This window comes from Pantherophis guttatus, chromosome 18, assembly GCF_059756535.1.
Source record: "Pantherophis guttatus breed Tessera chromosome 18, ASM5975653v1, whole genome shotgun sequence".
NCBI lineage: Eukaryota > Metazoa > Chordata > Lepidosauria > Squamata > Colubridae > Pantherophis > Pantherophis guttatus.
The window spans coordinates 6,585,429-6,600,129 of NC_142080.1; the positions used below are offsets into that span (position 1 = coordinate 6,585,429).

At 45.0% G+C, this 14,701-nt stretch overlaps 1 long non-coding RNA gene across 1 annotated transcript; it reads right to left on the reverse strand.

The window, feature by feature from the left end:
• Positions 1–3,284: 3,284 nt before the first annotated feature.
• On the reverse strand, positions 3,285–13,484 carry LOC132712553 (uncharacterized). The gene is made up of 3 exons (XR_009623187.2): positions 12,753–13,484; positions 5,617–5,867; positions 3,285–4,280 (listed from the first exon to the last, which is right to left on the reverse strand). It is a non-coding gene; the product is annotated as an uncharacterized LOC132712553 (long non-coding RNA).
• Between the last annotated feature and the right edge of the window lie 1,217 nt (positions 13,485–14,701).

Consider the following 14,701-nt stretch of genomic DNA (forward strand, 5'->3'; position numbering starts at 1 on the left):
AAAACAAAAACAAAAACAAATCTTCCAACCATTGTGCATCGCTCAGCTGGATCGTCAGAACTTTTTTTTTTTTTTACATTTTTTACTACCGGTTTGGGCAAACCGGCCCAAACCGGTACATTTCACCCCTGAGTCAATGTCACATTAAGTGCTAGTACCCCTTTATAATGCCTTAGTCAGACCAAACTTGGAATACTTGCAATCCAGTTTTGGTCAGCACGTTACAAAAAAGACGTTGAGATTTTGGGAAAAGTTTAGAGAAGAGCAACTAGGATGATTAAAGACCTGGAGGCTAAAACATATGAAGAACGGTTACTGGAACTGGGTATGTCTAGTCTGATGAAAAGAAGGACTAGGGGGGACATGATAGCAGTCTTCCAACATCTCAGGGGCTGCCCCAAAGAAGAGGAGGTCAAATTATTCTCCAAAACAGCTGAAGGCAGGACAAGAAGCAACGGGTGGAAATTCACCAAGGAGAGAAACAACCTGGAATTAAGGAGAAACTTCCTAACACTGGGAAGAAATGAACTAATGGAACAACTTGCCTCCAGAAGTTGTGGTTATTCCATCACTGGAGGCCTTTAAAAAGACAATCATTTCCGAGGTGGGTTTCAGCAGGTTCTGACCAATTCTGGAGAACCGGTAGAGGAAATTTGGAGTAGTTCGGAGAACCGGTAGTAAAAATTCTGACTGGCCCTGCTGCCCCCATCTATTCTCTGCCTCCCGAGTCCCAGCTGATCGGGAGGGAATGGGGATTTTGCAGTATCCTTCCCCTGGAGTGGGGTGGGAATGGAGATTTTGCAGAATCCTTCCACCGGAGTGGGAAGGGAATGGAGATTTTGCAGTACCTTTTCCCTGCCATGCCCACCAAGCCACGCCACGCCCACCAAGCCACACCTACAGAACCGGTAGTAAAAAAATTTGAAACCCACCACTGGTAAGGTCCCTTGCAACTCTTGTTATTCTGTCATTCATCTTTCTTTGAGGTTGAGAAGAAAAGGGTTTTTTTTTTCAGGGGTGAAATGCTCCCGGTTCAGACCGGATTGCCCGATCCGGTAGCGATGGAAGCGGGTGGTTTGGAGAACCAGTAGCAAAAATCCCTGCCCGACCCCCCATGCCAAGCTGAGCCGCACATCATCAGAGGCTTTTTATTTTTACTTTTAAAAGCATTTTTTCTACAACCTCTTTGGCCCAAAAAATGCTTTTAAAAGTTTTTTTAAAAAAGCCTCTGATGATCACGCAGTTCAGCTGGGATCGTCAGAGGCTTTTAAAAGCATTTTTTTTCTACAACCTCTTCGGCCAAAGAGATTTTAGAAAAAATGCTTTTAAAAAAGCCTCTGACGATCAGGCAAGTCAGCTCAAACACAGGCCTCAAAATATTTTTTAAAAAACAAACAAACAAATAGGTAGTAAGGTAATAAATGTGCTTCCTTATTCATCCATTCAATCAATAACAAGACAGTAGCCTTTTCTAAGGCTAAAATAATTTTAGATAGCGAAACGTTTCTAGCCCCGAGGCTATAGATTACTTTCTGGCCTACAATGTTATTGAATGAAAAGCTGAATTTCAATTAAAGGTTAATTGAAAATAAACTCCTCGTGGTTTTTCCGTCCAAGTTCGTGGACCCCAGGGTAAAAAAAACAACGCCTGGTCTCGCATGAAATTGGCAAAAAGCATTTGAACAAAAGCAGCTTCGTGAATCTTAGAATGGGAACCAAGCAAGTATAGATGGTCCTCGTTTAGTGACCGTTTTTAAGACAAGTCATTTGGCGGTTAAGGGAAACAGTCCCTAAGTGAAACCGCCACTGACTTACCATCTGACTTCAGTTTTCCTTTGCTTTACGGACCTGCAAAGGAAATTAAACGCAAGGATTGGTTGCAAAGCCAAGTTCTTCGTTACCGTCATAAGTGTGAACAGTCACTAATTGAAGCAGTGGCTAAATGAGGTCTATCTGCCCAGGGGAGGCCATTTTTGCCCTCGAGGCTCGAGCAAAGCCTCCGGAGCCTGGGGAGGGCGAAAAACAGGCCTACAGGAAGTACTGAAAACTGGGCCATTTCTGGCCTTCAGTGCCCGGGGGAGGCTGTTTTCACCCTCCTGGAGGCTCAAGGAAAGCCTCCGGAGCCTGGGGAGGGTGAAAAATGGGCCTACCGGAAGTACCAGAAAATGGGCCATTTCCAGCCTCCGATGCCCAGGGGATGCCGTTTTCACTCTCCTGCAGGCTCGAGGAAAGCCTCCGGAGCCTGGGGAGGGTGAAAACATTCCCCACTCCCTCCCGCACTGTGGTGCAAGAGGCCGAGTAGGCCACGCCCACCCAGCAACCGGGCAGCGAACCAGTTGCTGAATTTTTTCAATCCCTCCCCTGTTGAGGGCTGCATCAGGGTTGGGTTTGACCTTGGGGGGGCTGGGGGGGGCGTGGCCAGGGTGGGTATGGCCAGCTTGACATCACTCATGTCAGGGGGTGCCTGTGGTGGACTGAGTGCAGCGGTGGGTTGCCCCCGGTTCAGACCAGTTCGCAAGAACCGGTAGTAAAACCGGCGGGAGGCCTCGCTCACCACCCCAGATGTCGTCATCGGCGATCTGCGCACGATCCCGTTGTGAACCGGTAGTAAAGGTAAGTAGAACCCACCCTTGACTGAGTGCTCTGCCAGTGAAAACGGGCTCCCGAGTTCCGTTTTCGGCTGCGACGGCCTCCTGCAACCCTCTGCCAGCGAAAACGGAGCTCGGGAGAGCCGTATGCAGCCCTTCCAAGCTCCGTTTTCGCTGGCAGAGGCACCATGGGCTGGGCCATCATGGTTTCCAGGGTGGTCCTGCGGGCCAGATCCACGCCCCGGAACCTTGAGTTTGACACCCCTCCTCTTAAGAGCATGTTCACTTTTCTCTTTTCCTGTTCTTCTCTTCATCCTCCTGAATCTTTGCTTGGGGTGAAAAAAATAAAACCTGCACAGATGCCACCCTGGCCTGTGAACTCGCTTTCGTGTCTCGCGTTTCTGCCTTGCCGTGCCCCTGTGGTGTGAATGCATGTGCGTGTTTTCTTCTTTGCAAAAGTAATTTCCCGCTTGGACCTTGAAAGACCTATTCTCCGCGGACAAAAGAATAGCTGGTGTTCTCTATTAAACCCGGGACCTTCCATCAATCTCCCGGGTGCGGCATTAGCACCTGGCGTCCGCCACCTGCCCTCGTTGGCTCCGCTCGGTTGGTCGGTGTGAATTTCAATGATGCCCATCGTCAAACAACAGGGAGAACCATGGGGAAGGGGCAGGGGAGCATATGGGGAGAGTGTTCTGCCCCAGCTACGGACCCCAAAGAACGCAGCACACACAAAGTCTGTACAAACCTTAGTTTACTAAATTAAATCAGTCTTTTTCAAACAAAGGCTGTTAATTAACTTTCTTAACAGCCTTCAAGAATCCAAAGAATAAATAATTGTAATCTTACTAGGATTGGCAGAAAGCCCAGAAGCAATTTGCAGGAAACTGATAAGAGAACTAAGATCAAGACGCGAAGGAGAGTGAATGAAGTGGTTCCCTGCAAATTGCCTCAGTTGTCGTCCTTCCTTAAATAGGTTAAGGGAGAGGCCAATTATCCCCAAGCCTTACTCTCAAGGAGACCTCCTCCTGCGGAGCCACTCCTGCCTTTTGGCCGCTCTGTGCGCCCGTGCATCGAGAAGAGGCTCCTCCTCTTCTTCCTCTTCACTTATGGGAGCTTCTGGAGGTTCTGAAGGCCCTGGCTGAATCCCCGCCTCTGGCACCACATCTTCTCCAGCCTCCTCACTGTCCGACTCGAGTGCCAGCTGCACAGGCTGCTGGCGCAGCACCACAAAAGCCTCCTCGCTGTCGGAATCAGCTACTAGCTGCACAGGCCGCTGACGGGCCACAACAGAGGGTCTCCCCACATGTAAGAGTACAGATACCCCATGACTTACAACAGCTCGGGAAAAAGTGACTTAGGGCAATTTTTCACGCAATGGTTGTGACATCAAAATTCAGGCGCTTGGCAATGGACTCATATTTATGACGGTTGCGTTGTCCCAGGGTCACGGAAGCCAGCTTCTGCGACTTTCTGATGAGCAAAGTGAATGAGGGGATAGTCGGATTCCACTTATTCAAGAATAAATCTGCCCAATGCTCTTCAACATCTTCATCAATGACTTGGACGAGGGGATAGATGGGGAACTCATCAAATTTGCAGATGACACCAAGTTGGCAGGAATAGCCAATACTCCAGAAGATAGGCTCAGGATACGGAAGGATCTTGGCAGACTTGAACATGGGGCGCTATCTGACAAAATGAAATTCAAGGGTGAAAAAAGCAAAGTTCTACATTTAGGCAAGAAAAACACAGGTACCGTATAGGTGGTACCTTGCTCAATAGTAGTAACGGTGAGAGGGATCTTGGAGTCCTAGTGGACAACCATTTAAATATGAGACAGTCGTGTGCAGCAGCTGCCAAAAAAGCCAACACAGTTCTGGGCTGCATCAACAGAGGGATAGAATCAAGATCACGTGAAGGGTTAATACCGCTTTATAAGGCCTTGGGAAGGCCACACTTGGAATACGGCATTCAGTTTTGGTTGCCACGATGTTAAAAAGATGTGGAGACTCTGGAAAGAGTGCAGAGAAGAGCAACAAAGAGGATTAGGGGACTGGAGGCTCAAACATATGAAGAACGGTTGCAGGAATTGGGTGTGTCTAGTTTAATGAAAAGAAGGACCAGGGGAGACATGATAGCAGTCTTCCAATATTTGAGGGGCTGCCCCAAAGAAGAGGGAGTCAAGCTATTCTCCAAAGTCCCTGAGGGCAGGAGAAGAAGCAATGGGTGGAAACTCATCAAGGAGAGAAGCAACTTGGAACTAAGGAGAAATTTCCTGACAGTTAGAACAATTAATCAGTGGAACAACCTGCCTCCAGAAGTTGTGAATGCTCAACACTGGAAGTTTTTAAGAAGATGCTGGATAACCATTTGTCTGAAGTGGTTTATAGGGTTTCCTGCCTAGGCAGGGGGTTGGACTAGAAGACCTCGAAGGTCCCTTCCAACTCTGATATTCTATTCTATTCTATTTCTATTTCTGTTCTGTTCTGTTCTGTTCTGTTCTGTTCTGTTCTGTTCTATTCTATTCTATTCTATTCTATTCTATTCTATTCTATTCTATTCTATTCTATTCTATTCTATTCTATTCTACGTGTTATAAATCTACCTGGGCTTGCCCAAAAACCCCAACAGCAAACTGCAATCGTCATAAATATAAGTCCGTTGCCAAGTGTCTGAATTTTTGTCACAGTGTTTTGTCATTGTAAGTGTGAAAAATAGCAATAGCCCTTAGACTTATATACCGCTTCATGGTGCTTTACAGCCTTCTCTAAGGGGCTTTACAGAGTCAGCCTCTTGCCCCCGACAATCTGGGTCCTCATTTTATCCACCTCAGAAGAACGGAAGGCTGAGTCAACTTTCAGCCAGTCAGGATCGAACTCCTGACTGTCAGCAGAGTCAGCCTGCAATGCTGCATTCTAACCACTGGGGGAAGGAAGGAAGGAAGGAAGGAAGGAAGGAAGGAAGGAAGGAAGGAAGGAAGGAAGGAAGGAAGGAAGGAAGGAAGGAAGGAAGGAATAGCACTTACAGCCTTTTCTAAGCAGTTTACAAAGTCGGCATTTTGCCCCTAACAATCTGGGTCCTCATTTTACCGACTTTGGAAGGACGGAAGGCTGAATCAACCTGGAGCCGGTCAAGATCAAACTTCAGGCAGTCGGCAGAATTAGCCTGCAATGTTGCACTTCTAACCACTGCGCCACCACGGTCATAGGTCACTTTTTCCACTGTCGTTATAACTCTGAACGGTCACTAAATGAACTGTTGTAAGTCGAAGACTATCTGTAGCGGAAAAGCAAAACAACAACAAAAAAATAACACAGACATTTGCAGGAAGTTGTACAGGCCACCCCTTCCCCCTTGTGCATAACTTGGAGAGCCCTAATTTTTTTTTGTAAAAAGCCAATTAGAGCACTGCTTTTAATTGGGTGTAACATGGTTGAATGGGTTGAGACTGGAAGTCAATTTTTTTTACAAGCTCCATTTACAAAAGAAAAGTAGTCATTCTTTCTCTCTCTCTTTATCTTTCTCTGTGTGTTTCTCTGTCTCTCTCTCCCTTTCTCTCTCTCTCTCTGTCTCTCTCTCTCTCTCTCTCTGTCTCTCTTTCTGTGTGTGTGTGTGTGTGTGTCTCTCTCTATCTTTATCTCTCTCTTTATCTTTCCCTCTTTCTGTCTCCCTCTCTCTTTGTCTCTCTCTCTGTGTCTCTCTCTCTCTTTATCTTTCTATCTTTCTCTCTTTCTCTCTCTCTCTGTGTCTCTCTTTCTCTGTGTCTCTCTCTCTCTTTATCTTTCTATCTTTCTCTGTGTGTGTGTGTCTCTCTCTCTTTATCTTTATCTCTCTCTTTATCTTTCCCTCTTTCTCTGTCTCCCTCTCTCTTTCTCTCTCTCTGTGTGTGTCTCTCTCTCTCTTTATCTTTCTATCTTTCTCTCTCTCTGTGTGTGTCTCTTTCTCTGTGTGTGTCTCTGTCTCTCTCTCTCTTTATCTTTATCTCTCTCTTTATCTTTCCCTCTTTCTCTGTCTCCTCTCTCTATGTGTCTTTCTCTGTCTCTCTCTCTCTCTCTCTTTATCTTTCTCTTTCTCTGTGTGTGTCTCTCTGTCTCTGTCTCTCTCTGTCTCTTCATCTTTCTCTCTTCATCTTTCTCTTTATCTCTCTCTTTATCTTTCTCTCTTTCTCTGTCTCTCTCTTTCTCTCTGTCTCTCTCTTTCTCTCTGTCTCCCTATCTGTCTCTCTCTCTTTCTCTCTCTCTCTCTCTCTTTCTCTCTGTCTCTCTCTCTCCCAACAGCGCCGTTCCCTCCCCATTTTTCAAAATCTTTCTCCCTTCATGAATACATATGCAAATGTTGCCATGCTCTCCTTAGTCCAGTAAGGAAAAAAAATTAATCGTCATCATTATAAAAGCTCGCGTTCTTCTTTCGTCTTCTACATCTTTAACCACGGAGGGAGGGAGGGAGGGATGGGGGGGGGATTCGAACAGATGGAGGCTGGGGTGGGCAAGCGAGCCCTGGGAGGGGGGAAAAAATTATTTGCAAAGTTAAAGTAGGAATTTAAAAATATCCAGGGCATGGAAGGGGATGACTGGAGGAGATAAAAGTATTTGAAAAACCCAATTAATTTATAACTGCTTGCATTGAATGGTCCTTTTTCTTTTCGGCAATTCACACTTGGAGTGAATAGCTGGATCCTAAAGTTGATTTTATCCAGCAATCCACTTTCTGTGGGATTCGTCGCCACTGCCGTTCCTTGCTCTAATTTCATGCCAACATTGCTAAAACCAGCTGAGAATCTTATCTCCCTCCTTTAATAAGATCCTAGACCTCATGCTGGCCCAAATTATATATAGAAAAATAAGAAAATAAGAAGGCAGATTCGAAATCTCAAAAGCCAAGGTTGGCATCGGGGAAGTGAGTACCAACTCGGCTCTATTCTTCACACCTTCTCAGCCTTGGTTACTTTAAGGTGTAAGGACTTCAACTCCCAGAATTCCCCAGCCAGCTGTGTTGTGCTGGCTAGGGAATTCTGGGAGTTGAAGTCCCTACATCTCAAAAAGGCCACGGTTGAGAAAAACTGCTTTACACCGTCTAGGTGACAATCATTTACATGTCTATCGCACAGGTAAATCCTCAACTTACAACCATTTGCTTAGTAACCGTTTGACGTTGTACAGTGTTGTGAAAAACTGCCTTAAGTTATGACCGGTCCTTGTGCTTATTTATGACCATTGCATCACATGATCACTGTTGATGACCTTCCCAGAAGCTTCTGGGGAGGGGAAGGCAGGGAAGGTCACAAATCAGAGTCATGTGATGTCTACTTAATGACCACACTACTCAGCAGTGAATTTTCTGGTCCCTATTGTCATAAATCAAGGACTACTTGTATATGTATGTGTGTTTCATATTCAGTAGCAAGGAGCTAGCAGATAGGGAGATGATAGATAGAAGATAGATAGATAGATAGATAGATAGATAGATAGATAGATAGATAGATAGATAGATAGATAGGATTGATAGATAAATATAGATGATAGAGATATAGTTGAGAGAGAGAGAGATGATAGATGATAGATGATAGATAGATAGATGATAGATAGATAGATAGATGATGGATAGATAGATAGATAGATAGATAGATAGATAGATAGATAGATATAGATGAGAGATATAGATGAGAGAGAGAGATGATAGATAGAAGATAGATAGATGATGGATAGATAGATGATAGATTAGATAGATATAGATGATAGATAGATAGATAGATAGATAGATAGATAATAGATAGATAGATAGATAGATAGATAGATAGATAGATAGGATTGATAGATAAATAGAGATGATAGATGATAGATAGATAGATAGATGATAGATAGATAGATAGATGATGGATAGATAGATAGATAGATAGATAGATAGATAGATAGATAGATATAGATGAGAGATATAGATGAGAGAGAGAGATGATAGATAGAAGATAGATAGATGATGGATAGATAGATGATAGATTAGATAGATATAGATGATAGATAGATAGATAGATAGATAGATACATACATAGATAGATAGATAGATAGATAGATAGATAGATAGATAGATAGATAGGAAAGAGAGATGATAGATAGGTAGAGAGAGATGATAGATATTGATAGATAGATAGATAGATAGATAGATAGATAGATAGATAGATAGATAGATAGGATTGATAGATAAATATAAATGATAGAGATATAGTTGAGAGAGAGAGATGATAGATGATAGATAGATAGATGATAGATAGATAGATGATGGATAGATAGATAGATAGATAGATAGATAGATAGATAGATAGATAGATATAGATGAGAGATATAGATGAGAGAGAGAGATCATAGATGATAGATAGATAGAAGATAGATAGATGATGGATAGATAGATGATAGATTAGATAGATATAGATGATAGATAGATAGATAGATAGATAGATAGATAGATAGATAGATAGATAGATAATAGATAGATAGATAGATAGATAGAAAAGAGAGATGATAGATAGGTAGAGAGAGAGATGATAGAGATAGATAGATAGATAGATAGATAGATAGATAGATAGATAGATAGATAGATAGATAGATAGATAGATAGATAGGATTGATAGATAAATATAGATGATAGAGATATAGTTGAGAGAGAGAGAGATGATAGATGATAGATGATAGATAGATAGATAGATGATAGATAGATAGATGATGGATAGATAGATAGATAGATAGATAGATAGATAGATAGATAGATATAGATGAGAGATATAGATGAGAGAGAGAGATGATAGATGATAGATAGATAGAAGATAGATAGATGATGGATAGATAGATGATAGATTAGATAGATATAGATGATAGATAGATAGATAGATAGATAGATAGATAGATAGATAGATAGATAGATAGGAAAGAGAGATGATAGATAGGTAGAGAGAGAGATGATAGATATTGATAGATAGATAGATAGATAGATAGATAGATAGATAGATAGATAGATAGATAGATAGATATGGATGTAGATAAGATGATGTACCACTAATGTCTTAAATTTTGTTCTGAGTGTGTCATTCTTTGACTGAAAAATAAAAATAAACAACCATATATAGTGAAAAAAGATCTTAATCAGTTCATTGGGCACCTGTGATTCTCAAAGGCCCATTAAATCGGAAGGTATGTCACCCACAACCATTGAATGACACCATTACACAAATTATGTCATTTACATCATTGCATAATAATGTCATTAAGTAAATTGGTTGAAAATTGGTCCATTTTATGCCAAGTCGCTGCACAGAGTGAAGATAATTTGAGGTTAAGTTTTCTTGCCGTCCCTTCCTTTAAATAGCTAGGCATTAATCCACACGAATGGCTTCGGATAACCCCTCGCAAAAAATCCTGTTTTATTTCAACCTGCCAGGTAGGTTTGTAAAATATTTTTTTAAGGTGAAAAATAGACATGAGTGTCAAGAAGCTTCTGTATCTTACTTGGAAGGAGCTCCAGGAAGAAAAAAAAAGAGAAACAAATTGGTTGGATCAGAGGTTACCAATTCGAGATCAAGGAATCCATATTTTTCATATGGAAGGGAGGGAGGAAGAAAGAAACAAAGAGAGAGAGAGAGAGAGAGAAAGAAAAGAAAAAAGAGAAAAAAAGAAAGAAGGAGGGAGGGAGAAAAAAAGAAAGAAAGAAAGAAAGAAAGAAAGAAAGAAAGAAAGAAAGAAAGAAAGAAAGGAGAGGGAGGGAGGGGGAAAGAAAGAAAGAGAAAAAGAGAAAGAAAGAAAGAAAGAGAGAAAGGAGAGGGAGGGAGGGGGAAAGAAAAAGAGAAAGAAAGAAAGAGAAAGAAAGGAAGGAGAGGGAGGGAGGGGAAAAGAAAGAAAGAGAAAAAGAGAAAGAAAGAAAAAGAAAGGAAGGAAGAGAAAGAAAGGGAAGGGAGGGAGAAAGAAGGGAAAGAGAAAGAGAAAGGAAGGAAGGAAGGAAGGAAAAAGAAAGGGGAAGGAGGGAAGGTGAAGGGAGGGAGAAAGAAGGGATAGAGAAAAAGAAAGAGAATGAAAGAAGGAAGGAAGGAAAGAGGAAGGGAGGGAGAAAAGGGAAAGAAATTAAGAAAGAGAAAAAGGAAGGAAGAAAGAAAGAAAGAAAGAAAGAAAGAAAGAAAGAAAGAAAGAAAGAAAGAAAAAGAAAGAAAGAAAGAAAGAAAGAAAGAAAGGCTCATAAGTTGTGTGAATGCTATCTCTCCACTAACCTGGTAGCTCTGACTTGCTTTGCTCAGTGGCAGTGCGGGACACAAAACGGGGACTTCCCATGTGATCTTTCTCTGCTCAGCTGCACAGACCCTTCCCGGCTCCTATGATGGGGGGGCTGCCCCCCCCCGAACAGAGGCACGCATGCCAGGTTGGCACCAAGTGTCTCAGGGCCTCGGCCAGGCCTGCCCTTCCCTTGTTCCACCCCAACCACATTCGTGGGGTGAGCTGCTTCGGAATGAGCTGCAAATCCTACAGGAGCCTCCCCCTCCCCCTCCCCAATTACGCTTCTTTGATCCCCCCTCCCTCCCCCCGAATTAGCCCTCGCCTCTAAATGGGCTACGATGGTTTCTTTAATTAACTTTTACCCAAACAGCAGCTGCCGAGGCAGTTAACATGCACGGGAGAGCACAAATCACGCGGGGATTCGCAACCAGGCCCTGCTGCACCTTGCTGAACCGCCAACCGAACCCCCAAAGCCCCCCCTTTTCCTTCCCATGGGGTATGGGTGGGTTCCACTTAACTTTACTACCGGTTCGCAACGGGATCGCCTGTGCGCTCGCTTCACTCGGGTATGCGCAACGCCTCTGCGCATACGCAGATCACCCATGACGATGTTGTGGTGGGTGGGCAGAGTCTCCCGCTGGTTTTACTACCGGTTCTATAGAACTGGACCGAACCAGGAGCAACCCACCACTGGTATGGCTGGGTGCACATCTGGCTGGAGAAAGGGGAGCAGATGAGGGAGCCAGGGGGGAGGACGATCCCGCCTTAAATTACAGCTAATCGTCCTCTTACAATAGTTTCGTGACCGAAGTTACAACGGCCCTGAAAAAAGCAACTTACAACCATGTTTCACACTTACGACCGTTGCACCATCCCCAGGTCATGTGATTTGCATCTGGATCTCGACAACGGACTCCCGTTTAGGACGGTTGCGGTAATCCCGTGTTCCTGCGATCTCCTTTTGCGACCTCCAGTCCAGCAAAGTCGATGGGGAAGCCGGATCCATGTCACAACCTTAACAACAGCTGGTGTTTGCTTAACAACGGTGGCCAAAACAGGTCGTAAAATGGGGCAGAACTCCATTCTCTCGCCGAGCTGCTCGATTGTGGTCATAAGTGAAGGATTACCTGTAAATTGCGCAATGACTCCCATCCCCCATGTCAAAAGTGCAGGGCTGAGTAGGCTGCGGGGGGGGCGCCTCCCCACCCCCTCAAAACTAAGATTAACCCCCTCCCCAAACAGATCCACTGCAATTGGTGACTTATTTCCTGATTCTTTGAAGGCAAGAGAGAATTTTCAAGCCGTCAACGGCTGCATTCAACACTGTCCTTATGTCAAACTCCCCACATCTGGAATATTTTTCTCAGTTTGGGCTGAAGCAACCTTACAAAGCTTAGAGACAGCCTTCTGGGATGTTAAAATGCCCCATCCAGATGTTTTCAGTAACTGTCATCAAACAAGACCCCGATCAGAGGTGGTATTCAGCCGGTTCGCACCGGTTCGCGCGAACCGTTCAAAATTTGGCCAAGGTCGCCGAGCCGGTAGCGATAACTGCCTCCGAACTGGTCCCCACATCGCTGCTCGCTCGTCCCACCCGCCATGTTCGTCGCCGCCATGTTCTTTGTGCATGTGCATCCCATTCCCTTCCAAGCCCAAATCCAACTCTCTCCAAAATATCTCCCTTGGTTCACATATTCTTCCTATCTGGCAAGGGGAGAGGGAGAGACGCTCTAGGCACTCAACTCTGTAGCTGCATCTTGCTCACAGCCTCCTCTGCGGTGAATTTCATCTCCCCCCCCCCACATGGCGAGATGCAGGGAAAAAAAATCCTTGTCCCCTTGTTAAAAATAATCATCATAATAAAGTGTAAACCCGTAAACAGTCTCTTCCCCCAGCGGAAATTTTCCCTTACCTGCAAGATTGATGACCTCTCCTCGCTTCTCCTAGACGCCGTGTGAAGTTACTCATCAGTTACTCCGCGCAAAACCGCTTACCGTTTCCATGACCTGCAGGGACTCCATCTGTCATCCACCATAATAAAACAAGAAGGGGAATTGAACTCAGGAATAATACGGGTAGATCATTCGGGAAAGACGCAATAACTTTTATTCCTGCTCGTAAAAAGAGGAGGGAGAATGTCGGTGGGTTACCTAAAAGACGCGACGGAATCCTATCCAGTCCAGTACAGGTAGTCCTCGACTTACAACAGCGATCCATCTTCCAACTTTTCCCGCACTCACCGGAAGTCAAAGAAGACAAATCTCTATGTTATCCTGGCTACTTCTAACCTTTGGCTCTCTTCTTCTGATCCCCAGAGAACCCCTTGCTAAAATCTTTGACGCCCACCCCTGCCCTCTACCCGTCTCACCACATGGCACCTGGGAAGATTACATCACCCGGCAAAGCTCAACCAAGCTTGGGACTCAGGACAGCCTACGGAGTTCCCCCTGCATGGCCCCATGGGAGTCTGACAACCAATCAGAATACAAGCTCAATTTCAAAAGCCCAGAGAGGCAGGGGTGGGCTTCAAAAATTTTAAGAAGGGGTTCGCCACCCGGTTGCTGGGTGGGTGTGGCCATGGTGGGCGTGGCTTAGTTGGCCTCCTGCAGCACGGCGGGGAGATTGTTTTTGCCCTCCCCGGGCTCCAGAGGCTGTCCTCGAGCCTCCGGGAGGACAAAAATGGCCTCCCCAGGCTCCGGAGACCCTCTGGAGGCTGGAAACAGGCCCGTTTCCCGCCTTCTCGAACTTCCGGTAGGCCCATTTTTCACCCTGCCCGAGCCTCCGTGCACTTACCTACATCCAAAACGGGTTGTGTGGGGACTCCGGGGAGGGGAGGGGCGGGGTGGGCAGAAGGGCAGCCAGGAGGGGGATTTAGGGGTTCTCCGAACTGCACAGAATCTTCCCTAGAGGTTTTCCCGAACCCCCTGTGAACCCTTAGCCGCCCACCACTGCAGAGAGGGTATAAAACTCGGGCACCTCTCAGCATCCCTTCCCTTTTTTTCTCTCACTTCAAGGCATGTGATAAGCCCGTTAAAAACCATCTTTCCAAGTCACTTCCATAAATCCAGTGTCTTTTTTTTTCCCCCACTTGGAACTGAACCCAGATGGACATTTCTTCCAACACCAGGGACAGAGGGGAAATCTCCGGGCACTCCGAGGCAGGCGCTGTGGGGCAGCCGTGCGTAATGCTTCAGAGGCGGCCCAGAGGGGGTTTGCCTGTCAAACTCCTACCATCTTCTCTGCATCCACCGAGGCCTGGTCTCTCCCCCCACCCCATAGCCGTTGCCCCCTTCCAGAATTCCCCTCCCCAAAATCCAGCCAGAAAATGGAAGACGAATAATTCTCCAGCGCCGGGAAACAGGGGACGTTCCTTGATATTAAGGAGAAGCTTGCAATAACCCCACCCCATCTCTCTTGAAACGGAGATGACAGGCAGATGGCAGGTGTCAATCAAGAGAGAAAGAAGTGCATTCCTTTTCTTTTCTCCTCCTCCTCCCTCCCATCTCTTATTAACAGAGAAACCCAGATTTTTTTAACCTCTACCCCTCCACCCCCACCCCAAATTTTTCAGCAACATCCATTGAGGGAGTGTCTGGCTGGGATCGATAGCTCCACACTGCCACCTGGTGGCCACCTGGCCGAGGAGGGGAGGGGGGGAAGGTCAATAAATAGCCATTAAAGCTATTTATTGTTTTACTGAGTTTTTTTGGTTTTCTAGGGTGTTCAGGAGCATGGGTCTTATTTTATTTATTTTATTTTTTAATTTAATTTAATTTGTATACCGCCCTACTCCCGAAGGACTCAGGGCGGTGAACAGGCACAGAGTAAAACACGTAAAATACAAAAATTAAGAGCAGAAAT